Here is a 26,739-nt window from a genome sequence, read left to right as displayed (position 1 = left end):
GCCTGCTTGAAGAAAGATAAAGCTGAAATGCATACTTCATGGCCATTCAGCTCAATGCACAGCAGCAAGCAGTAAATAACAGCAGCAGAGGGCAACAGTTTCAAGAACAGGGAAGCCATTGCAGACATTCACCTGCTCTGTGTTAGTTATCGCACTGAGGGCCAGCACTCAAGGGGCCTCCCAGGCCATCTAGTCTGAGCCACGGCTTGAGTCTGCTCTATTCATGCAATCCCCAACATGTGGTTGTCCAATCTTTTCTTGAACACACTCACTCATGGAGCCTCAACCACCTCCCTTGGAAGCCCATTCCATATCCCAAGGGTTCTAACCATCAGGAAGTACTTCCTGACATCCAACCTGAAGTTGTTGTTATTGGAAGGTATATCTGGGAATTCATTGGATAAAGTCAAGGAAGGGAAGGGGATAGCCCTGTTAGTTGATCATGCAAGGGGAAGCTTGGCACAGGAGAAAGCATTATCAAAATCTGCAGTTCAATGTCATCCGTTTATTCATAACATCCAAATTTCCCCATCAGAGTGACAGGTTAAAAATGAGAACACTCACCATTGGTGAGGGATCTGCTTAGTCAGTTTTACAGCATTTTGATGCACTTAACCACTGTGGCACCAAGAGTATTGGACAGAATCATCAGTAAGGGGTGGTAGAAACTTCAGTAACTCAACTAAGATGGCCATGGCAGTGCTATCTATTGAAAAGAATGCACGAAGGTGCCTATGCTGATTTACATATGCTCTAAGGTCTTTCTCTGTGCTTTTTCAAATGACCTGTCTCCTTTTTGTAAAAAGGGACATATGTACAAGGGAGAGGAGAGCATTTGATTTCAGAAAACGAACAAACAAAGAAAGTGCAGGGAGAAAGGTTCATGACAGGGAGGCTACAGGAGGCAAAGAGTATGTGGGCAAAAATCCAGGGGCTTCAGGTGCAACAGAGATTGTCAGGGCCTATGTGTCTTTATTTCCGCAAATGTCATGGGCAGCAGGAAAGGTGGAGTAGATGGCCTCATGGAGATTCAGGTCTCCAGCCTTAGTGGGTGACCAGGTCCACATTGCATCTGTAACACAGGCTAGTTCCCAGGAACAAGTTGCATTTTCCTTCCTTAGCTTAGTTCTGAAAACTTCAAAATCCCATTGCTGATGTATAAGAAAACAAGCCCAAGTTTACAGTTAATTGCTAAAGTTTTCCAAAAACTGTACCTTTTTTAAAGGAAGACGTAAAACTTGTTTTGCATAGAAGATGCACCTACTCCCTATATGTGATGTGTTCTATGCTACAGTTGAACTGGTGGGTTCTTGCGTATTGCTGTGCATGGAGGACCATGCTTTTGGGTGGTAGCCAATTAAGGCTTCCCACCAATAAAACAGCTTCCTTCAGCAGAACAGGGAAAGGAGCAATTCACCCTCTCCCACACACCTCAATTCACTTCAAAGGGTTTAGGGACCCTCCAGAACAACGTTGAACGCCCCCAGTGAGTGAGAGGAGAACAGGATAAAGTTTTGCTGCATCAGCAAAAATTCTCTTCTGTGATGTTAGATTTCACCCTACAAATGAAGGGCTTGGATCTTCCAATCTCATTAGCACTGATTCTATGACAAAACAAAAGCTTCTCTTTTTCAAGTTCTCCAACATATTTAACATATAACAGCACTACCCAAAAAGATGAAACATAAGGACAAGCGGCAATGATAGAACTCTTTTCCTCTACATAGTCATGCTGGATTATGCCTAGAGCGAAGTATAATTATTTTATAGTTTATATTTTAAAAGAAATGAAATGTACATTAATAGTTTTTTAAACTGTTATTGGGTGCTTATGATGCATGCAAAAGACAGAGATGAATGAGTTTCTAGTTCATCTTACTCAATGAACACACTATTGTGCAACATACACCATTCACTCATGTCTTAACTTACACATTTGTTTAATTTTTAATTTCTTATGGCAATGAAAACAGATCTATGAATACTGTTAGGCATCCCATAATGGTAATGACAGTACTTAAGTGAGAGTACTGTTCAGTGATAAATGTTATTTCATTGAAAGCTACATGGAAATGCTATTACAGAAAGTGGTGATTAATCCCATCATGCATTTGGCTACTGATCGTAGTTGTGCAATTAATTCATGTAGCACAGTTATGTGCCATAAGTATAATCACAGGTTTCAAATCAGTGATATCACAAAGCATATTCTAAACCCCGAAAGGCATCCTAGAAAAAAATTTAGATTATATGAGATATATGTCTTTAGTATTGTACATACTTGTGGAAAATTCCATTGCTCCTTAATCTGCATTACTCTTTTTTTTAAACTCTGTCTCCCAGGAGTAGCAGTGTTTGCACTTACTTCAAGGACAGCTGTAACATGCACGATAGAAGTAGTGAAGTATCTTGGGAAAGGAGCTGATGACTATAGAAGTAATCCAGTAATCAGGATGATACAGGCTGCCAGAATAGCCTCTCAGTCCCTGAGAGAAAGGTAGCAAAATTTAGCAACCCATGCATTTTATCTGTGTCCTCAGCCATGCCTTTGAGACAGCAGTAATAATCTAGAACCATATCTTCAAACAAGGCTGGATGGGAATGAGATAAACATTTTTATAGGCTTAAAAATCCATGCTGTTTTATACTGATCATTGGGAAAGATTCTAAAGCTACTATCTAGTAATCCCACAAACTCCAGCAACGCAGGCCAGGAATGAGGGCCTCCTGAGTTGAAGCCTAAGCAATAAACAGAAATTAACTTTTCAAACACTGGTACATTTTACTGAGAATTTCAACAGCTGGATGAAATTGGCAGGTGCGTGTTTATTTTCAAAATGACCACAGCTGAAATAAGGCACTACTGAAATAAGGTTGGTCATAAATAAGACCTGCAAAAATGCAATACACATGACGTTACTGGCATTCCATCCACCATGCCCCACATGTTGCGCGCTAAAGCATGTGTAGCGTTTATATTTGAGGCTCCAATTGTTTTTTTTAAGGTCTAGTCATAAATAAAAGCACTGTATTCAGAGAAAGGCAGCATTCTAGTCTGCAGGCGATGACTGGTTTGAAACAATTCATCTTTTTAGAAATCTAGAGGTGATTATGAAATAGCAAAGATGAGTCGCCCAAACCTGTGATAGACTCTGCCAGGTAAAGGCCTCTAGGTCATGAAAGTTTAGGTCATAATGCCATTGTTATGTTTCAAGGTGAGTTCAAACAATAAAATTGAAGAGTTTTATTTAAAAATATTCTGTTATTTGTGCAAAAATATATATTTATTATTTGAACCCTCTGTGGAAGTTCCTGAATAACTGGAGAACTCACCACCTGAATCTTTGCTATTATTCAGTAAGGAAAACTAAAAGGACTGGTATAAATGTAATCTATAAAGTATGTAAAATATGACCTCCACTGAAATGGCCCCCATTGCAGTCACACAAGATACCTGCTGGATCAGGCACTTGGATGACCCACTAGTGAAAAACCTTGTTTATTTTTATGAGAACACACTGGTGGCATTTGGACAATCAAATCCAAGTCAAGGATTTTTGCTAACACTTTGTTGATACTTTTCTCCATAAAAGTTCTCCATAAGAGGGAAGGAAGCCGTAAACCATAGCTTTGCATTATGTCCAGACTGAGAGCTTTTGTTAATGGTTTCCAAACCAGCCAGCATTTAGAAGACAAGTTTAATTAATGGTTTCATATACTGGTTGGTTTGGAATCCAGTAACTATAGTTAATTGGTTCAGCCATAATGGGAAGCTATAGATGACTACAGTATTTTGTCTTGTTCACACATTCACCTGTACAGAAGCAAAGGGACAGTTTGCAGGTACATGAAGTATGTGCAGCTTCTGAAGTCAGGATTTCAATGTCCAAAGTGAGTGGTTTCAGATATTCATGGTCAGTGTGTTTTTCTTATACCTGAGTTTGTGAATTCCTTCTATCTACATGAAAGCCAGTGTGATGCAGGAGCACTGGGTTCTAGTCTCCGCCCAACCATGGAACTAACTGGGGGACTTTGGGTCAGTCACAGACTATCAGCCTAACCCACCTCACATGTTTGTTGTGAGGATAAGAATGAGGGGAGGAGAATTATGTAAGCCACCTTGAGTTCTTTGAAAGGAAAAAAACTAGTGAAGAAATTTAATTAAGGAAGTTGTCTAATACTAGTCATTTCTAGTTGAAACATAGACACCACAATAAAACCCCTCCCTGCTCTTACAGTTGTTTCCAGTAGCATGATACTGTTTTATGTATTATATAGAATGTGCTAATTATGGAAGTGAAGTATTTCTGAACTCACAGGTAATTTCAAAACATATTTTGATATCTATATCATTCTATCTATCTATCTATCTATCACTTACTTTTCTGTGCCAATGGTACACTTAAACTTAGTATCACAACCAAGACATGAATAATTTTGTAAACACACAAGCTTTCCTCTCCTTCTTCCTTCATCTGAGCTCTGCTTACTAGAAAATTCTACATAAATGTTAGGAATGGCAGGGGTGCGGACGGAGCTGTCACATGTTCCTGAAAATTAGACAAGTCTGAATTAAACTCCATACCCATGTCTTTCTACTTCTGGAAACGTAAGACGTGGGTGAACAATATGTATCCCAGATGAGGACCTGCATCTCCCATGATACCTCACTCATTACTACACTAGTCTGGCAGGTGAGAGTTGCAGTCTAACAACATTTGGAGATTTAGCAGTTGCCCAACCTTGTTATAATTAACCTGGGTCCCTGGTTCTATTCTCAGTACCAGGTCTCAGCTCTGGAAAGTTACACTGCTTGAATGAGTGTCTCATGATATATCCTGAAGGCTTCCAACTTACTAAACTTACTAGGGCCACCAAACCAGTTTTACAAAAATAAATTGTGCTCTGCCATCACCTCTCATTTTAGAAGTTAATTACTGTCCACCAGATGGCTTCACCATCTGGAGTGGCATCTGTCTGCCAAAGGGATAGACAGGGATTGGAGCGTGCATAAATTCATGTAGTGTATCTAGAAATTTTAGCATGTTTTCAGGTCCATTTCTCACCACATCTAGTAATTGATACAAATACTGTTGAGAAGAAAAGCTGATGTAGGTATGCCTATGACTCATGTTTAGGAAACCAGAGGTTGTTTATCAAAGCTGGGATATGTCTTCCTGCTCAATGCAAGAGGCTAATCACATTCTTAGCACCATAGCTTAGGTCTTTCATGAAGATATCCTGGTGATAGTTCTGTTTAGATGATTGCTTTAGGAATGAGAGCTTAGGAGGCGCATATAACTATGCTGATATTATAAGTCATTTTATACTGAAAGTTGATATTCTCCTAAGGGAAAATGAGTTTTAAACAAATTGTTCTGTTTATAATTAAAGGGTCCCTACTCACAGATGATTAAGCATCATTTTTCATTGATATTACAGTCCCCAGAAAAACAAAGAAAAATGAGCTATTATGAGAACATAACACATCAAAAACAAATAATAGTGTTTCGGTTTTTATATTGTAAATAACGATTGCATTTTGTTTCCTTAGTAACTGTTGTAACTTATATTTAAAATAAAAAATAATGGAAACTTTTGGTATACATTTTGTGGTTTCTGTAAATCATCTTTATCTGAACAGTTGCAGCTCTCATTATTCCTATGGTTAGAAATTTGCTCTTACTAGCAAGGCATTGGGACCATATCCTCAACTGTTTCCACCTCCTCCACCTTGATTTAATAAATCAGTTCCCCATTTCATCATCTTTTGGAGTAAGTGGCAATGGATTCAGTGGATATTACTTTTAATTAGACAAGCATAAGATTGCTCTGTGGATCACTCATTCTGCTTCCGTCATGGGACATAAGAGTATTTTAAATTCTGAGATTTGGAAGAGTTTTGTTTAAAGAAAAAAATTCAAATGCAAAAAAAAAAAAAACCCACTAGCATTTTAGATTTAAAATTTCAGTAGTATGGAATTGCATACTCTGTGTTACAATGGCTGGATTGTACCTCTGGCATCGCTTTTATAATTTTATTAGAAAGAGTTAAACAATTGGACCTCTCAAATCAAATAAGCTCTCACACTCTATAAAAATGCATATTTTTCTCGAGAAATTCAACTGTCATCCATTTCAGGCAATCTCCGGTGTGACAAAGGAGGCAGATTTTTCAATGGTAAAAGCTATTTTAAATTTTCAAAAATTTAAAGAATGCTTCAGAAAAAAATGGCAGCCACTATTAGAGCTATGATTCTCTTCTCCCAACAAAAAAATTAATCATCCAATATTGCTAAATCAAAATGATTGATTTCAAATTATGTGACAGCAGCTGAAAATGGATCTTTTGTCAGTTTTTTATAGCTTGGAACATGGTACTATCCCATAATAATTAGTAAAGTTTCTTATGAAAGCAAGCAGTAAATTATTTTAATGGAAGTGTTTAAGAGCACCTAGTGGATGGACTGAAGTTTGCTATCATTGTTAAAGAATTTCTGTTGTTTACATCTCTACTGACAAACCTTTTCACTGGCATATCAAAATTACTGACATTAGCATACCTACATAATCTGTCAAGATGACCAACTGAATTAAATAATTACAGCAAAGGAGATGCAAAAAAAAAAAAAAAGTCAGCCTTAATTTGGACATACATAGACTAAGTTCTTAAAGACTAAACTGAGATTAGTAAAAGAAAACATATACCATATAGTTTTGAACTCAAGCACACAACAGTTTAAATGATTTTGATATTTGTTTCCTCAGGTTTTACCCAGAATAAAATTCAAGCCTAAACTTTGTTTTACCTCAGGTTGGGAGATGGGCTCCCATTGGGTTATACGTAATAGTAGCATTCACTAGAGCAATGTTTCTGCTGCTTGCCGAATTTCCTTAAGCACCAAATCCAACACTAAAATTTATACTCTAACTAAAAGAATTCTATGCCAGCTAGCACTCACTGTAGCATGAAGATTTAAAGTGATATTTCTCCTGAAATGCATAGTATTTTATATTAAATTATCTTAATTTTCAGTAGAAAAAGAAAACAAGGGCAAATGAAGCTGAAATATTTTTCACATACTGGAATTTAAATGTACATGGTTCACTTGGATATTAGAGTGTAAAAATGTGTATGCATAGAACTGTCAAAGGAAATCTCTTATTCCCTTTCTATATAATGCTCATTATGAAGCTTAGGGGGAAAGAGAGGCCTATTTTGAGCACTGTCCCTTCAAGATATCTCTTTCAGTCAGTAATTATTTTCTGTTGAGAAGAGAAAGAAAGTCATATTAAACACCCTTTTCCGCTCCTGTCAGTGTACTTCCAGAATAGTTAAAGGAAACATACAAAAGCAAAAATTACTCTGATTTGTAAAATCAAATACATAGAAGGAATATTTAAATATAAAACACTGCTTCCAAAACACAGGGCAAGCTTGAATGCTGAATTCAATGGCTACAGTCAAGTACATTTCTTGCACACAATATATCACTTTTTTTTTATCCTCACACTGAACCACGTCATAGAAGATTACTAATTTTCTAAGTAATAAATAACTATGAATCCTGTTAAGCAGCATTTTGCATTTGTTACATAAGAATTCAATATAGTCTCATCCCACAACCCACATACAAGCACAGAAAAGTATGCTTACCAAACAAAAACCAAAAACTATGGCCAGTACCAAATACTTTCACCATAGTATCTGAGTACCAAGATGGGTTTGCTTTTCTTACCAGCTGACTCATACAAAAAGAACATATTTCTATAAAGAACACTGACATCCATGTAAAAATGAGACACTACACAAGCAAATGTATTACATTTTTATCTGACACTTTTCCTAGGATCTCAGGACATTTTAGTCTCCAATTCACCTCATCAGGTGGGCTTGGTGCAAAGTCACCTAGAGAGCTCCACAATTTTAGTCTAAGGTCCACACTGTATCTACTATACTGACTTGAAAAAGAGATTCCAACACTGTGAAGAATCAGTTTCCCCATTTATTTGAAATCATGTTCTGTTTGTGTCTATTTGTATCTTACGACAATAGAATCTGAACAATACACATGCCATCGCCTACTTCCCTGTGTGTTATTAATACTTAGTACTAGTCGTAACAACTATTGTTCATCTAGTCAACACTACAAGTTGGTAGCAGCGGTATTCATGATTGTTATGGTGGTCAGTGGTAAAAGTACTACAAAAGCATTAATATTATTGAACAATATACTGAGCAGCTGAGAGGAGAACAGACTCATGGCAGGCAAAGTCACCAATAGATGGAGAAATTTCCCTTCCAGGAGTCCTCACTCTGAATTGTGGAAGATGTTTGAGAATAGTTATAGGACTGCTTGTGTGGAGGGAAGAGAGCGAGAGACAGCAAAGTCATGTTTGCATTCATTTTATTTAAGAATCCACTATTGCAACAAATTCTGATAAGACATGCTCTTTCCCAACTTCTCTTCCTTATTAATGTAGTAAGATGCTAGCAGGTACTGAAATAACCATGATTTTCTTCTGCTGAAGTATAATTACTTCAGGACCTGATCTTGTGAATCCCTGGAGCCCAACCATCAGTAGGAAGAGCTACTCAGCATTTCACAGGGTTGGGCCCACTACTGATGCAGGAGAAAGCAGACAATTGCCTTGCAATTACTTGGATGTTCTTGTCACAAGAACATTAGGTTACAGAAGTCATATTACTATGATCTAGAGTTAATTACTTCCAGGCTATAAGTAGCAGCTGAAAAACCAGAAAGGAATAAAAGTGTAACTGTCATGTTTTAAGCCAATAAGTGCGGATCACATAACAGGCACCAACTGTGATAAATATTAACTCCAGTGAATGAAGAAAGAAGAACAGATCTCCTCCCTACTCCACAAAAAATATGCTTTGTTTTTTTGATGAATAATTGCCTTTAGTTATTTTAGAAATAAATACCATTTGATCAATTAGACAATGTGTAGCTTGTCCATCTGTTCTGTTTCTTCTCTTGCAAAATTAAATGTGATGCCAATGAAAACAAAGACAAGGCTGGAAACCTTGATATTTAGTGTTGTACGCTTTCTCCTGAGAGGTTCCATGTCTGTAACGGCTGCCTGCCAGGAAACAATTTAACATCCCTAATATAGTTCTCCCTAGCATATAGATCCATTGTGGGCAAATAAGCACCTATAAATTTTTCCCAATGAGATATAACACAACTTTAGATTAGGAAAACGTGGGTATGAAAAGAATTAATCCCCCCATTGTCATTCTACTCCTTCAGGAGGTTGTTTTTTTTACTTCATGTCTTTAAAAGAAAGATCAGTATAGCCATGGGTCTCCCACATCTCAAATAATGCGGACCCCAACTGACTAACTTGGTTGGAGATGTACAGCACATTTGGATACAAAAGTAATGCAGGTATGGATGGACAACGGCTACAGATCTGAGTTGGATGTAGATGTTGTCTATCTGCACCACATCATTTCTAATGTGATGCTCTTGTATATTCTGATCCACTCTGCAGCCCGGCTAATCGTGTGAAACTGTGTGTGACCACAGCTGGATCTGGGTGAAAAATGTACCAGGCAACCCTGATGCCAACAAGAATACCTGCACAGCATGGCAAGACAAGGGACAACTGGAAGGTGTTCTCTTCCCCCACCCACATTACATAACAATGGCTATTGCAGAAAAAAAGCATGAAGGAGTAGAAGGTAATTATATTTCTGTGAACTTTTTTCACACTATAAAATAGCAACTGTCACAGTAAAAAAAACACAATCTTGGGAAAATTTGATGGTACACTGTTCCGAAATAGAGAAGGGAAAGGACAACATTTTGACACCAGAAAGAAATCTCTAACATTGCTTTCAGTTTTGCCAAAACCAGAAAAGTGCAGTTGAAAAGATTTGCAACAAACCAGGATATTAAACCAACTTCAAATATTCTGGCTTGTTCCAAACCAGTTTCCTGGACTTCACAAAAACGGAAACTATTATCAATTAGAGTTTTACTGGTGTGTTAGTTCACAAGGCAAAGGAAAGAGCTATGTGACCAGGCAAACATTTTGTTCATATTGTTATTCATTTAAAGTGTTTCCTGACCTGGGCCAGCATACTAATTTTATATAGCTACACTTGCTTTGTATTGTAAATTCTAACCTAGTTCATGTACCCCAGAAACATACTATAGAATTAGTGATATTGGTATTTAATAATCTTGATACCATTTTTTAAAATCCAGTGGAAAAAAAGGAGGGAAGTGCTCTGATTACAGATGCACATTATTGTCTTTCAGCTAATTTTCTTATACTTGTGACACAAAAATTGCCTATGTGCAGAAAGGACAGATTAGGTATGAGAGAACATTAACCAGCTGATCTTTTTTTCCCCGGTCTCACTTATCGCCACCATGAGTACTAACTGCTTTTATCAAAACCAGACTTGTGCCTGTTTGAACAAATGATTTAACAAACAATGGCCTTCCTCAGTCCCTTGAACCTTCTGGGCAGTATATAGGCAGTTTCTTTCAGATTGTAATATACGTGCTTTGCTGGCATTATCAAGAGTGTTCTTGTATTGGCCAAGGTCTTCTATCCTCTGTTTTATGTTCTCATAGAACAGTTTAAAAATCCCTACTTCCATATATTTCAGAACAACTGCATTTGTGGGTTTAACTATTTAACTTTCTTTTCAGAAGCTTGTGCTCTCTATTTAAAATTATAATTCTATGGAAAAGTGATGCAATAAGATGATCTTGACTAATTATTTATGGCCATGTCGCTGTAATAGTGACATATTCAATTATTTGGCTGTACTTTTGGCTTCGTTTTCATCTGTGACTGTGAAAGGTGGTTGTTGTATTAACAACAAATCTGTCAGTACACTCAACTACCTTCTAGGCAATTCAACCATCACATTTTGTACCAAACACAATCAGGTTATCAAGCTATCTGAATAAATAATAAGTAGTTAACACAAAGGTAGGACACATTATTGTGAGAAAAACAGCATCCCCATCACTTTTATACTGCAACTCTTGCCCAAAAGACAGATCTGGGAATCTGCAGGTACAAACATCTTTATTGGGGTTCTACTCTGCTCCCCTTCCAGCATAACTCAATATGTTAAAATGCAAGCAGGAAACACCTGGAAGTAGTTTGATCAAGGTGACTTCATGCAGGAACATCATACTACTGATTGGTCAGTTTGAATTTTCCCTTCCTCTTAGGAAACTTGTCACCATCCACAAAATAGTCTTAAGTGCAAAATCTTTCTTCAGTTGCTGGCTGGGAGCCAAGTTTTATTTCTTTCACACAGACCCAGGTGGGCCTTTCCTCTGCTTATCTGCAACTTGCTTGAAAACATTACATTTCCTGGAAAGAGTTCATAGTAAAGTCTGTGTTTTGTTTTCTTTATAAAAGCAACTGTTTGGTTGTTTACTAAATACGTTTTTGGAAGCTGAAGCTGATTAATGTATTTTGCATAGCTTGGTTTGGTTCTATTAATGCACTAGACTTGTTCCATGCAGGTTTCATGGAGTTTTAAGAAGAGCCTGTAAAAATATCTTTTTTTCCCATAAGACTAAACAGCAAGTTTGAATTTCCTGCAAATTAAGTGTCAGATTCATTTTTGCAGGCGGTGGTCACAAATACTACATAGTAAATAACAAAAGATGTCTTGCAGCATATCCTGCTTTAAATGACTGAAAGTTCAGACTCCCATCCATCACAACTGAAATCCTATTGCTTGACTAAAATTATCTGAACTTGGACCACCACTTGAATTTTGACCCAGACCCTGCCCTCCTCTGTTGCACCATGCAACCTCTGCTCAGGAAACAGTTGAACAGAGAATAAGAAGCGTGTGGCTGTAATGTAGCTACATTTGTAATAAAAGGGAAGAGCAGAAAGAAAAGCGGTCCCCCACCACTCACTTTTTACTTATATATTCCAGCAGTCCAGAGAATGTAACCCTGAGCTAGAAGAAAATCTTCCTGCCCCTGCCCTATAAGGACATAATCTTGGAGTAGAAAGCACAAAGTAATAGCAACAAAAGTTCCATATCAAAGTGCCAGAACCAAGGATTTGCTGCAGATCCAGTTGATCTACATATCTTGATCACTATTGATCCTGATAATCGGCTTGCCGAAATGAAAAGTTAATCTCCTAAGGATTATGTCTCTGTTTAGGTCTGTTTCAAATGAAGCTATTTAAAACAATTTTATAAGAAGAAACAAACTGAGTTCCAATACTGGATTGTCAGCATTCCTTTTGCATCACCCTCAAGTATTAAAGATACTGACAACCGAAGCCCAATTAAATTGGCTTGGAAGCATATCTTTTAAAAACACATGCATATCTTGTTGCAATTTTCTTAGAACTTACTTTGCCTCTAGATATTCTCCAGTCAATGTTTGCATGTTTCCTGTCTATATATTTCTTCCTGAAAGTGATTGTGTGCCAGTGTTAGGCTTACTTTTGTTCCTGTTGTTAAATGTGCAACACACCCACAGGTGTCTATGCTTCCTAATTTGCTTGCTGTGTGTGAAGGCTGGAGTAGTAAAGGAGAAAAAAGGATGCGAAAGTTATCAATTAACCAAGGCTTATTCAAGATTAGAAAAACTCTCTCTTCCAAATGCAAAAAAGCAGGGAAGGTGGTTCTGCTTGTGGATGTTGGTGTATAAGTGAGCAGGAACATGCATTTTTTAAAGTGGTGAAAGGAAGGATAGACTCATCTAATTTCAGTACTTTTACAATAAAGCAATCCCATGGCCACTAGACAGCATCCCAGGGGACCAAGGATGCGATGGATCTCCTCCTCTGAAGCTAGAGACAGAGCTCTGAACTACTCTTAGCCCCTGTATGCCCTGTTCTTGAGGTTGGAACCCCAACTTTGGGAAGAGACAAATGGGTGTGGCAGGGATGTCTTGGTGGGCTAGGAAGAAGAAGCCACAGATCTAATGGATCAAACAACCTCTCAGTCCTCCATTCATGCCTCTGTCTTAGAGAAGATATTCAATGAGCTCTAAGGCCTACTGTTGTTATGCGCCAACAACCCCTCCAAAATGTCCTGTCTATGACAACCTTTCCTCAACTCTTGTAAAATCAAGGCTGTGGCTTCCTTTATGGAGTCAATCCATAAAGCCTGATAGCAAGAGCCTGGCAAGATGGGAGCTTCCAAGAACGGAAAGCTTTGCCATTTGGACTTCCCATGTATAGGACTGCACTGTTAAACGCTTTCATCGTATTTGCAGAAGAAGCATAGCACTTCAAACTACTTCTTGTCATTTCCACTTTTTTTTATACCCCCCACACCCAACCGAACACAAATAGTACTACTTCATTAAGAGAATCTCTTGAGAATTGCTACTACATAATATTGTGTTACTGATTGATTGATTTGATTTATATGCCTTCCGATTGGCCATAGGCTCTCTGGGCTGCTTACAATATAATCAATACAATACCATACAATACAATACAATCAACAAGTACAATAAAATTAATACCCAACCAAGATAAATAAACAATAATGATAATTAAAGAAAATAAATTAAATTAGATAAATTGAGAAGGGGGTACAACATGAAGCTAGTTAAACAACCAACAATACAATAGTAACTGTATAATAATAATAATAATAATAATAATAATAATATCATCTATAAAATCGTACAATTATGAAGTTATAAAATTGGGTTGATGGGGAGGACCTATGATTCTATAACCCTTCTGCATACAAAAATCCACCTATAAAGTTTTGGCAGGAACCAGGAACTAATAACTTCACAGAGTACAATTTGCATAGATGAACACTTATATTAAAATAGAAACACTGTCCTCTGCTGTAATTTCCACTATAATTCCATTTGCCATACTTATTATCTCTTTAATAAACAACAGCGAGTTCAGCAGCTTTTTATTTAATTCAAAGTCATTTCCCCCTTGCCCACATGAATCTTCTTCATCTTAGATCTTTCTGTGGCTGTTATAAAATGTGAAAATTCAGATTTTCATTGCTTAATCTTTGCTCCAGGCCATTATTAATGGCTATATCAACACAAGCCATGGTGAAGATCTTTGGGTAACCTTCCTGCTCAACTCTTTTCACAGCAAGAGTTCACCATGACTACCTTCTGCCTAATTCATTGCTGACTTCATTTCATGAAGAACCCGGATTAGTTTTAAAAAATTAATGACATTATTAAACTTCTCGTCAGTTGTACTGACCAGTTACAAAAGTAGAACTGACTTTACTGTGCACATATTTCATATATGACTTTTACAGAAATCACGTCTTAGAAACTTCCTTACTCACAAGACTAATACTGTGCTACTCATTCTCATGTCCTCGTATACACACAAACTTATCTTGTATATAGACACAAAACCAGTATAGACATTGTTACATTAAAGGCATAAATGAGAAAAAGTAGTTTAGCAGTATCCTATCAAGGTTATTTAAGACTTCCTGGCTGATGATACTAGGCCGTCCTTGACGATTCATTGGTATGTAAACTATTGAATTTTTCTGGAATATCTTCCATAAACACTTAAGTTTGAAGATTTCTTTCCAGAAAGAATATTCTTCTGCATATTCCTACATAGTGCACAAATGACACTCTTTCAAAGGCCTTCCCAGTAATTTGGCAGACTCTCAGTTTTCAAATCATTGAGCATATTATTAGTTTTAAACCTTTTGATAGCATTTCTCTCTTTCTTGACAGCAATCATAACCACAACGTAGTGCTGCCATCATTTCACTGCTTCCCTGCATGGCAAGTCCCTGAATATTCCATCCACATTAAATAACCAGATGGTTGGCAAAGGAAGAGCTGCCCTCCTTTGTAGCAACCCATTGTCATTTCCCCTCTGAAGAAATTCAGCTACAATCAAACCACCCACCCACCCAAACACACATGCCTGCATGCACAAAACATGCAGTAGGGCATTCGTATTGGAAGTTTATTTCATAATCAGATGTGATCATCATTAGGATAGGGCTGAATACCCAACCCACCATTTCTCATCTGGAAAATTATGCTTCATGAAAAGGTAATACTATAATGCCTCTTTACTTTTAATCCCACACTAGTTCCTTTCAGCTTAACTGGAATGATTCATTCTGGAGTACTAACCCTGGGTTTATCATGTACCAATAAGAGATAAATATGCAAGGTATTTATGCCCACATGAGCATTTATTTTGATGAGTATTAGCATGCTTCAGTGGGCTGAGATGAAATCTCTCTCTTTCTTGAACGTTTTTGGCAAGCTGCATTACAGTGGTTCTCTACTGAGGGAAGCCTCAAGTTCAAAACTCCCAGGCTTGAGAAGTAATGCATACAGATGAATGGTTAGATATTTATAAGCAAAACATTCCGACAATTTCCTCTTTCACTGCTCAGTGGAAGAGCAAGCAGAGGATTACAGGTTCAATCACTGGCATCCCCAGACAGCACTGGAAAAAAATTCCTCGCTAAGCCCTTATCCCCTGAAAGCTGTTGCTAATCAGTGAAGTATACAGACAACACTTGGTTAGATGCACCGAAACATTCCTATATGCAGAGCAATCTTTGCCCCATGAACTAGAGGATAAACATATTTACCTATTTCAGTTGTATGTCTTTAAGTACATTACAAATGCCCCATGCATAAAGTTGCTACTGCTTAATATGTGAGTATAATATTGTGATAATCAACTGTTCACCAAAGACAGGTAAAATGACATCATATGCACACCTAAGAACTTTTGCACATGCAAAGAACATTGCCAATTTATGTTTCTAGTATATTTGTGACACAGTATGAGTAGCTCCTCATACTGTGTCAAATACTGCACTGGATGGTCCCCTGCATAAGCACCTTTTCTACAAAAGCATGTTTTGTTTTTGCTAACAGGAACAACAACATCCATACATATGTCTAATATATTAAGCTAATTAGAGAGGTATTTAACAGCATTCATTGTAGGGATATTTAAGGCACAGAACTCTCAGGGAATGCTGGGAACTGTAGGAATCTTTTCTTATTCAACATGTATATGACTGCATTCTTATTTGTATAATTGTATAGTGGAGAATCAAAGGGTCAAGCGAAATGCTTTCTTTAATGGGATATATTAGTAAATCCTGTTTATACTGAGTTTATAAAAAGGCTGAAATATACAGAATATTTACAGCAATTCTATTACTTATCTGGTTTTCAAAAAATGTCCTTTCCCAGAACAGAATGTGGTTTTACACAGGCAGATTAGGCCAAGGCATTTCACAGTGGTTAGTGATCAATTCTGCAGTGGGTTTTCTGTAGAAATGCAGCTATATATAGTATATTCTGAGTGCATACACCAGACTAGAAATAGAGACAGAAATCTCCAGTGCATTATTTGAAAATTAATGCACAAGTGTCATCAAAGAAATTAAAAACAAGAACTTCACACTTGACCTATATGTAACACACAAACATAGTACAGAGGACAAATAGTAAGAATTGCAAAAGACTAATTATGAGAAAATACAAATCATTTTTTGCATATCTATATGTATATATTGAGGCAAGTGATCTTTCCAACTGCTAAAAATATTTCACAGTAGGTTTCCACTAACAGTCATACACTTACTAGAGAAAAAGAAAGCAAGCTTAAAATTGCCCTAGGTATTAAATAATATTTATTGCCACCAATGCTGAATGACATTATATTGTGAGAGGACATTGCTAATGAGAGAACAATCAAATTGCAATAAAAACATTACAGCATTCCCACATCAAAACATATATTGTTTATGTCACTACGTTGTGTGGCTGTTTGTCCTTTTCTGCTCTACTCTTATTTTGTAACCATGTCACTTCTTTTAATACCATCCTTCCTTTCCCACTTACATCTTGCTACTGACAAGTTATTGCCTTCCCCCAAGCCATGCTTCAAAAGTGCTTACTTCCCTTTAATAGTAAACATTTAATGGGCAGAATACACGCAATAGATGTTTGGTATTTCGAAAATAAACATTTGCCGGTTTCTAAATAACTGTCTCAACTGCTTGTAATATTTTCACCAGAAAATCTCAGAACTTCTAATAATTATATGATTGCTAATATATTTTGTATCTACATGGATTCAATCAAGTCAAATTCCTGGATATGAACCAAAAAGCTGTCCTCCTTTACTAGCACCAAACTATGTTAGCATTACGAACACCTCTACTATGTCAAGCATACTGAAGTGACAGAGGATCATAAACATGCAAGCTGCTGTATTAATATGCTCTGATCACTGAATAATTCATACTAAACTGCTGTGCAGAAACAGGGATCTTATTGCTAAAATTTCCTCTCAGAGAAGGACATTTTTTAACCCAAGAAACATAATGGAATATTGGACTGTGCATGCAACCGTGTAAGTCCTACAGAACTACTGTCGCTTTAGATGTTCTTGTCTGATGGATGAATATGCATTGAGATACCAATGCCTTCCTATACCAGTTTATTTGGAACCAGGGAACTGCCTAAACAGATGACTCCCTGGACTGCACAAGCTGATTCATGCAAGGATAGACTGAGGAACAGCGTCCTGATTCACTGATGCAGCACATGCTTTGCATATTTAAGGAGCTGAATTCAATCCATGGGATATCAGGTAGCAAGGATCCTACAGACATCAAATGTATTGGCCAAGAGTCACCAAAACTGTAAGACAAACTTCACTGTAAATGCCAAATACCAATCTGCATTATGAGACTGCCTCTTCAGTCCTTTGTGCAGAGCCTACTTGAATGGAGATCTCTGCTCGCAGGAGGCAGTATTGTGGGAGGTCACTAGTAAGAAAATGCCTGTGCAAAGAGGGGCACAAAAGGAAAGGGTGGGGAGAATGAGGGCAAAATGACCAGATCAGCATCTATCTATTTTAAACAGATGCACAATACGGAGAGTTTCAACCATAGCTTACTATGTTACTTAGGTTACTTAACATACTTACTATGTTACTTACATTGTTTGTTTATACACATTTTTATAGGCTGCCTATAACTGCTGAGGTCTTCTTAGGCTTACAGTTTACTATGGCACATAGTTTAAGTAGTTAGTAAGGCCCAGCTAAAGGGAAGTAGCATTAATTGGAGCACCGATCATCACTGCAGCCACAGTAAGGCCAGAAATAAAAGGAAGAGGATAAAATGTATGCTGGGGGAAAGTGCCTATGTTCCTGAGGCTGGATGTGATATGGAACCCACAGTTTTGAGGGAGCTAATGTTATATAGGTACTAGGTCTAATTCTGCAACTTCCTTCATAAGCCTCAGCTCTGCGTTTAATTATGAAACAGCTTCCAACAGAACTATCATGTAAAAAGTGAAACAAAGAACAAAGCACCAAAGCTGTGTTTAATTTCGCACCAATTATTAGAAACAATAGGAAAAAAGCACAACTGATGTATTTAATGATTAAAAGTATGCTCTATATTTGGATTTTCAACCACAGTACCTACTTTAAAACCCAAGCAGGTCAAACACCATAAGGCTAAATGTCATGAAAGGGATAAATAAAGGAAAGAAACGTGTTTTGAAATCATGAAGAGCACTGTTAAGCTGAACGGAAGACGCTACCCAAACAGGAAGAGTATCTCCTTCCTATTCCACTCTATGTTACTTCCTAACACCAAACAACTTCTTCTGTCTTAAGGCCTTATTCAGTTAAACTGCTCAGTAGGAAAACTGTCAAAACATTCAGTGATAACAGAACACTCGGAAATATGAAAGGCAGACTGCATTTAAATCTAATGTTGTCTTTCAAGTGCCTTTTTTCTAGAAAATGTGTAAAAGTTACTCCTTCTCAGCAGCTCTGTGAATGCTATGCTTTAATTTTATATCTTGTGTTTAATTTTATGTGCCCTAAAGCATCACCCACATGCTGAGCTGGAGATTGCTATTGCAACTGTAATATATCAGCAGTGCTGTGTGGCAGAGGTTTCTGCATAATTCAGTGTTCTTGCCGCCTGCCCCCCCCCCCCCCGTACTGACATATATTCACTTGTTTGGGCCAAATGGATAATTTTATTAAACACCCTACAGGACTGATAGCCAACTGTACCAAGGGAGAATATCATTCAATTGTCACCAATGCAGCAATCCAGGCTTAAGCATGATAGCAACCCCCACCCCCTGCCCTACATTGAACCAAATCATAGATAGATCCAAAATAACAACAACAAAATCCTAAGTCCAGCTCGCCTTCCATCCCAAAACATCCCATCTCTGCACATGAAAATAACATTTTGAAAAAGCAACAATACTGCATTGGAACAAGGGTGGTGAGATTCCCAAGATATTATGACATTTCCAGCCCTGTTCAATGAATAAATTAGCAAATAAGTGAATCAATTTTTGGAGTATTTCAAGTTATGATATATTTTTGTATTTATTATGTGGCATTAGGTGAAAAACAGTAAGCTTTAATCTGTCCAATGTGATTTCATCCCTTCTGGTTTATAATCCATGTTCTGGTTCAGACTTCTGACCTTGCTATGACCTCCAGAGAACAAAATGACTCTTCTCCAGATGACATCTGTGGAACTTTGCCATGGAAAGCACATTACAGTGTTACTGTATACACCAATGTACTGTACACACTGCCGTGAGAGGATGTCAGCTCTTCCTTCCATTTCAAATCCTTTAAAACTGAGGAAGAACAAAATGAAGACTGACTTTATGGTGGTTTTAAAAATTGCTAATGTTGCATGCAGCTTTCCAGGGAGAAAACCTAGCACCAACTTTACAGATTTCTTTTAACAGAAAGGACTGGAATACAAATCTTCACAAAATTTCAGAAACTGCATGAGAAATAGTCAATGTAAGCAGCAAGTATGTGAATGTGTTTTTAAAGGGAGAATAAAGTAAACATTTGCTTAATTAAATTATAAAAACATGATCATCTCAACTATATTTCTTGTTTTCCCTTATCTGTTCAGTACTGCCAAGGCTGATAGTCTGCTTAACCCAATTAAACTGGTTTTCTGAACATTTCTGGCCAATCTGTGCAGAAGCACACTCTTGCAATGCCTCAGTGCTTCAGAGAATGCTTAGGATTCAAATCAAGCTCACAGCTTCACTCATATCTCCTGTAGGATCGTGGGGCACATGTCTCCCATCTCTCAGTACTTCATTGCTGCCCCAGGTAGATGTACAAGCGCACCGTGGATGTGAAATCAATGTCAAACCCTACAATACTAGTAGAAAATATAATATAATCTCTGAATGTTGACAAGGTAATTAAAAGCAATTGTGAGAAAAAGAAATATTCTCTTACCTGGCACCTTTTAAAAATATATCAGTGTATCATTAAACTGAAAGTGGGTTACAACAAACAAAGCTTGCTTCCCATTTTTCCAAAGCTGAAAAAGCATAAGCAGATGCTCTTAGAAATTACAGAAAAACAAAAACAAGTTCCTTTAAAACAGCCTGCAAAGTCGTCGCTGTTTTTTGCAGTTTGTCAAGAAGAAGGCCTGCATTCTTTTGTAGAGGTAGTATCTGAACGCTTGACACAATGTAGTCTGGTAGGAAAATAAAAGCATCTACAGCTAAACCAGCCTATTTTCTACTTATGTTCAACATGGAGAAACACACAAATCATTTGTCAATTACGCTGTCATTACAAGAACATTTGTTGGTTCCCATTTTACTTCTCTTTTTTCTTGTTTAGTCACTGTTGAAGAAACCATTTTCACTCTAACCGCATAGACTTGCAAATGCACAATGCCCAAATACCCTTAATTCTAAATGTTTATTTATATGTAAATCAGTTAATTTCACATACCTAGCCGCCGAAACCTAAGCAGGTTTAATCAGACTTGCCGATTTCAATGAGCCATAATTCCTACTTATATATTTCATTCATGTTATCATTAAGTATTTTCAACATAAAATTGGAAACAAAATAACTAACAAAACATTATCTTGTTTGAAGATTCATATTTCTGAGTAACAAATGCAATTGTGTGTACAAGCTGGTGACACTTTGGCCCTACTGAAGGCAATACAAATGGTCTTCTCATATTCCCTAACGTTGCTTCCTCCATTACACATAACTCTCAAGACACAATGCAAGCCCTTCCTTTTTCCCTGTTGATCCTTGTTCAGAGAAAGGCTGCCACTAGAGGATAATGGGAATTAACAGTGGAGGTTGCTGACTCCTGTATCAGTAGGCTCCTTATCCATTGTAGCCTTCCAGATGGAGCTTTTTAGGAGTTATCCATAGTGCTGAATTGTATTCACAAAACAGATTTGCTACCATGGATATCTCCCATAAAAGCTCAGGCTAATAGCTGCAATGGATTGGGAATCCCAATGGCACAGCCTTGCCTGAGAATTAATGCCTTTCTGCAGTAGGATGGACCTCTTTCCTGTCATCTCTCATGATATTTCTGCAAGATCAGTACTGCTTTTAAGGGGTTTTTTTTAAAAGTGAGGGGAAGAACCATTTGCCTATATCTGTATAGTAATGAAGATATTGTGTGGTTGCAGTAGCAGAACTGAAACTTTTGGCAACAACCAGATGAGACTTCTGTGGCTACCATGGGCCAAGCTGCTCCTATAACAGAATGGTGTAACAGGAAGAAACAGGCACGTGTGTTAAGATAACCAGTCCAGGGCAGCCGGGTGGGCAGAAAAGGAGGTCTGGAGTAGGGTCTAGATTAGACCACTGAGGGCATGAGCAAGAAGAGTCCATGGCTGCATTCCTACATAAATTCACATATGTGAATTTTGACTAATCATGAGCTGTGCTGTGAGAAAGGGAGGCAAAGTGGGAGCTTGTAGGTAGATGGCCAGGAGCTGTAGAAGATAAATCAATCAGCTGTTATCAACCTGGACACTAGCACTAATGTACTTCGCATTTAGTTACTGTAAGAGTTCTCTGGCACAAAGCCAATAGCATTAACTGGCATGACAGATTTCTGGGGAATATGTACCCAGCATCACTGGTATTGCACTAGAGGTCCTTTACAATAGCACAGTGTAATTTACATTGGTGCTCGTGTACCACTGGATACTGTCCATTATATGGAGCTCACATATTAGTTTGAAATAATTAGTGTGAATTTCTGCCATGGATGTCTATTCACTTTAAAGCCGCATACATCAATAGCACGATATAGCTGCTCCTGACAGTCACTTACATGATTTATGCAAAAGTAATTGAGGTTAAATTATTTGTCACATAAAACTCCTCACATATAATTTCAACTTTGCAACCTAGAAGCATTTGAAATAAAGAAACTCTCATGTCATGTAACAAAAGCTGGACAGCTGGGCCTGATTAGGGGTCATTTTATTTTCTTGAAGAATTGCAACCTACTATCCTTAGCTCTTTAATCTAAGATAAATACCCAGCCATTTCTAATGACATCAACAACATAGCTACTGGAAGTCTGGTCTGCTATTACGGGTTTTCTCCGGGGGAAGGGGGAGTGGGCATAACTTTACCTAAATCTGCCCCTTGTTTTAAAAAAGAAAGCACTATCTGAATGCCATTGCTTTGACTTATCTTGAATGCCTAGTTTGACATATTAAACCATAAAAGTACATACTGAAACAACTCTAAAGCACACAGACACCCTCTAATACTTTGCACATGATTGAAGCAAACTGGAAACATTCACTTTGAGTTTTTAAGGAACTGTGGTTTATTTTCATTATGGTTTGAGCCTGGTTCATTTGAACTAAACATTGTTAGAATAAAACCACAATTTTTCTGAGCTGAGTTTATTAAAAAATGCAAGTTAGAACACCAGTCTTTTCCAACTTGTAGCTTTAAATTCTGTATGCCATCAAATGACCATTGGCCATGCTATCTGAGGTAGATGGGCCACAAGCTGGAAAGGAAAAAAGGAGATTAGGAGAGTCAGGGACCCAGTTCACATGCAATGGTAGCAAAACATGCTTAATTAATGCATAGATGTTCATGGTACAAGCCATTCCATGACCATTGAATATTGTTGCTACATATTGTCCAAATCTTGGCACTATAAGTTAATTGTGGGTTAAATAACCCACAGTTAACCTACAATGAATAGGTAATAACCTACAATGAATAATTAATTGTGCCTCACTTAACCCATGTTTAACTTCTGCTACCATGACTTGGACATCATATAGCAACCACTATATGCAAACATCCCCAGAGGTTTACTGTGACTTAGCACAGGCTTCTCCAAACTGGTATTGTCCAGATGTTCTGAATGTCAATTTCTGTCAGTATGGCCAACAGACAGGGATGTGCAGGTGTTGTAGTCCAAAATCTCCACATGCCACCACAATGAGGTCAGCCGGTTTATTATTGCATTTAAAGCTTGTCTAAGGATAATTTTGATACTGCTGCATCTAACTAATTTTGCAGCAAAATATAAATAGGAAATTTTAATGGATGGCAACATATTAACAAAATTTATATTTCATTTCTATTTGAAGAACCTTCTGCAAAAGTTAGAAATCTACTGTTTCAAAGCATTTGTAAAATCCTCCTCATATTCTAGATATTAATTAGTCCAAAGCCCACTCTACCTTCTCCCTGTGCCACCCAATAAATAGTTTTTGGGATAGTGAAACCACCTTAGATTTCCAAAGCAGAACTTCCACTATTTATGAAAGACTGAGGCCTCACCTTTTGTTACTTAGCGAAGGTTGTTTCCTTTATATTTATTTTAAAAAAAGAAGAAACTAGCTACAACATGTGGGTTTGGCTGTCTCCGTGAGGCCCCTAGTGGAGATCTCTATCACTGACAAGTACTATAAAATTGATGTGATACTCAGCGTCAAAGATATTAGAGCTAATGAATGCTGCTTAAGAAGGTGGCTTTTCCTCTAGCAGATTCCACCACAAATATGGTGGAACATAATGTCTGGATTTTATCTGGCTCACTAAATTCCTCCCCTGTTCTGAACCACCATTTCATTTTATTAAAAGAGAGAGAACTCCTTTCCTTATGTGAATATATATTGGACCAAAACACAAAGAAATAAGCCAAACATATTTTTGGAAAGAAAAGGGTCAGCACAATCTACTAAAAATAGGAACATACAATTAATCAGCATGTGGCATCCTTATTTTAAACCATTTCACAAGAAAGATCACATTGAAAAGGGAGAGAAAGCTACAAGTTTATTTGAAGAATATATCAAAATATGTTCTTTTAAAAATAGTATTTATTTGCATTTATACACCAAGCAATGTAAAACAGCAGCAAAACTGAGTAAGGTATAGCTCAAAAATTAAAGACTTGACCAAAGATGTGATTAGATGCAAGTGTTTTTCCCCCACAATGTATATTATGCCAGGTAGCACTTTTGCTGATGTAAAATCTTCACTGAAATGTTTACACATCTTCTTATAATCAAGATGATAATGCACCTTCAAAGCCAGAAATTTAAAAACCCCCACAAATCTACAATTACCTTCTCTAAAACCAGCAAATGCACCAAGGATGAAAGAGAAGCAGAGCAATTATTTTTCTCCTAAGTAACCTTAACTTTTAAAATCTTTTAAGTATTTTAAAGGGTTTCACATAAGATATTGTTCAGCAGTGATTACAAATACTTTTTAAATCATCCATGTTGAATCTCATTATAGCCACATTGCTTTGAATTAGGCAGTATTCCAAACCAATTGAACCGTTGCTTGCAAAATTGCTTAACACTGAAAGAGTTTGCCATTGAAATATTACTTATAATTTTTAAAACGGTTGCATATTTCCTGAAATCCCCAAACCTATGATCTATCGCTACCTTCCATTGCTTTGAGAAGTTTAACAGGGAGAGATCAACGCACCCATAAATCTGCACTTGACCCTAGTACCCCTCTTCCTTCATCATTTACACACCATGTCACTCCCTGTCCGAAACCTACTCCTGGGACCACAGCAATTGAAACACAAAGCAGCAGCTGCTTGGCAACATTTCTAACTCTGCACAGCAAATGCAATGAGATTTCATTTCACTAAACATACAGACCTCCTTCAGTGCTCAGTGAAACAATAGCCAGTCTTTTATGGGAGAAATCGGGGTGGGGAAACACACCCAAGCACAAATCTGCTAATTCAACTTTTCCACCCAAGTAGGAAGGCCACAGAATATATGAAATGTCAGCACCATACATTGGAAGATTATTCCCATAAATGCCGCACAGTCCTTGGTATATGTGGTTAGATTCTTAGATTCTTTCATCTTTTCTCACATTATACTGGTTTCCAGAATACAAGAATGATTCTCTTATGGCCCAGAGCGAAGGCATAGTGCAGGTCCAATTTGGGACTGCTACGTAAAGTCACAAAGAAGCAGATGCTGTCAGTTGAAGACACTGCTGGGATCAGCTCCCTGCCTCTCCCTTCAATGAATTGGCAAAAATAGAACCGCAAACCCTGCCAAGTGGGGACTTAAGAGAGCAGCCACAGCCTTTCTAAAGCATCCCTTTAAAGTAGGAATCAATTCCTTCCGTGCAGTCAAACCCATCAGATAGCAAAATGGATGCTTCGCGACAACCTCAGTCTCCTCCTCATGGACCAAAGTGGATGGAAATTAACCCTAAACTACCGTGAAAAGGCCTTTCACCCCCCCCCCCCCCGGGCTCTGCCTTATCATTACAACACCTTCAACCCCTCCATCCCAGATCACGCCGCCTTCCTCATTTGCCGCACATTAAAAACAGCCGACTGCCTGCAACGCATCCTCTCGGAGCGCCGGGGACAGGCACCTTCGCCCCGGTAGCTGGACTGCTCGCTCCTCCCGGGGCTCAAGCAACCTGTCACCCGGCTCGGCAGCACGCCTCACCGCCGCGCTGGCTGCAGGGCTTGCCCGGTTCAGCCGCCAACTCCCGCCCCTCCCCCTTCGCCCCCCACCAGGCAAGCCCGCGCCCGCCCCCTCCCTCGCTTAACCTTCAGCTCCCGAGCCCTCCTCCCAAGGCAGGGCGACGCGGGGGGAGGGAGGCGGCTGGCTGGCTGGCTGGCTGGCTGCAGCGTCTCTCCGTCCTCTCCTCTGCCTATGGAGCTTCCTCCATCTGTTTCCGCTCAGGGGGATTTTTACCTCGGTCTCTTCGCCTGGCGTTGCCTCAGCTGGGCTCCATGGACCGGGCAGGCTATGCAGAAACAGGCGCTCGGCGCTTTCTCTCCTCCCTTTTCGTTCGGGTTGCCCCCGCTGCTTCTGCTGCCAGCGCCGCAGCTGAGCAGAGAGACCCTTCCCTTGCCTTCCCCTCTGCGTCCTTGCAGCGGACGTAAGTGACAGGCTGGGTTCACGCTCCGCTCCGCTCCCCTCTCCTCCGCCCGCTTGGCAATAAGGAACCGCTGTGCAAACCGCTATAACACGCCCTGCCCTGCTGCTGTCTGGCGTCGGAATAGCCCCGCTCGCTCGCTCGCTCGCCCTCGCGCGCGCGCGATCGCCCTATTGCGCGGGCACGCGCGCGCATGCATTGAAGTTGCGGTGGTGTAGTGGGGGGGGAAGAGAGTCGAGGGGCGGGACTGTAAGAAGCTTAGCTGTGCCCGCCTCCAAATTGAAGGGTAATGCGCATGCTCGACGGAAGAGGCGTCGGTGATGTAGGTCGGACATAGCCTGGCTTGTGTCCGCCCGCGGTTGCTGCGCAAAGCGTGCAAGCTAGCGTGGAGCGAGCGCATTCATGTTTTAAAGGGCCCTGCTCGCTCGGTGGGCGCTTCTCGGGGTGGAAAAGAGACGGCGAGGGATTGCGCCTAGTTTTCTGACAGGGACGTTGGGGTTG

At 38.7% G+C, this 26,739-nt stretch overlaps 1 protein-coding gene across 3 annotated transcripts in view; it reads right to left on the bottom strand.

The window, feature by feature from the left end:
* RAI2 (retinoic acid induced 2) overlaps positions 1-26,347 on the bottom strand; it is a 32,444-nt gene extending 6,097 nt beyond the window's left edge. For 2 of the 3 annotated variants that reach the window (XM_044442562.1, XM_044442561.1), the window contains exons 1-2: positions 26,055-26,347; positions 2,366-2,486 (exon numbers count right to left, since the gene is read on the bottom strand). The gene's annotated coding sequence lies outside the window, so the exon portion shown is untranslated. The remainder of the gene's footprint in view (positions 1-2,365; positions 2,487-26,054) is intronic. The other variant, XM_044442560.1, reaches the window with a different exon arrangement.
* Between the last annotated feature and the right edge of the window lie 392 nt (positions 26,348-26,739).

This window comes from Varanus komodoensis, unplaced genomic scaffold (assembly GCF_004798865.1).
Source record: "Varanus komodoensis strain SLA01 unplaced genomic scaffold, ASM479886v1 scaffold4, whole genome shotgun sequence".
NCBI lineage: Eukaryota > Metazoa > Chordata > Lepidosauria > Squamata > Varanidae > Varanus > Varanus komodoensis.
The sequence above is the reverse complement of the archived record's forward strand: the minus strand, read 5'-3'. Positions and strand labels throughout refer to the sequence as shown.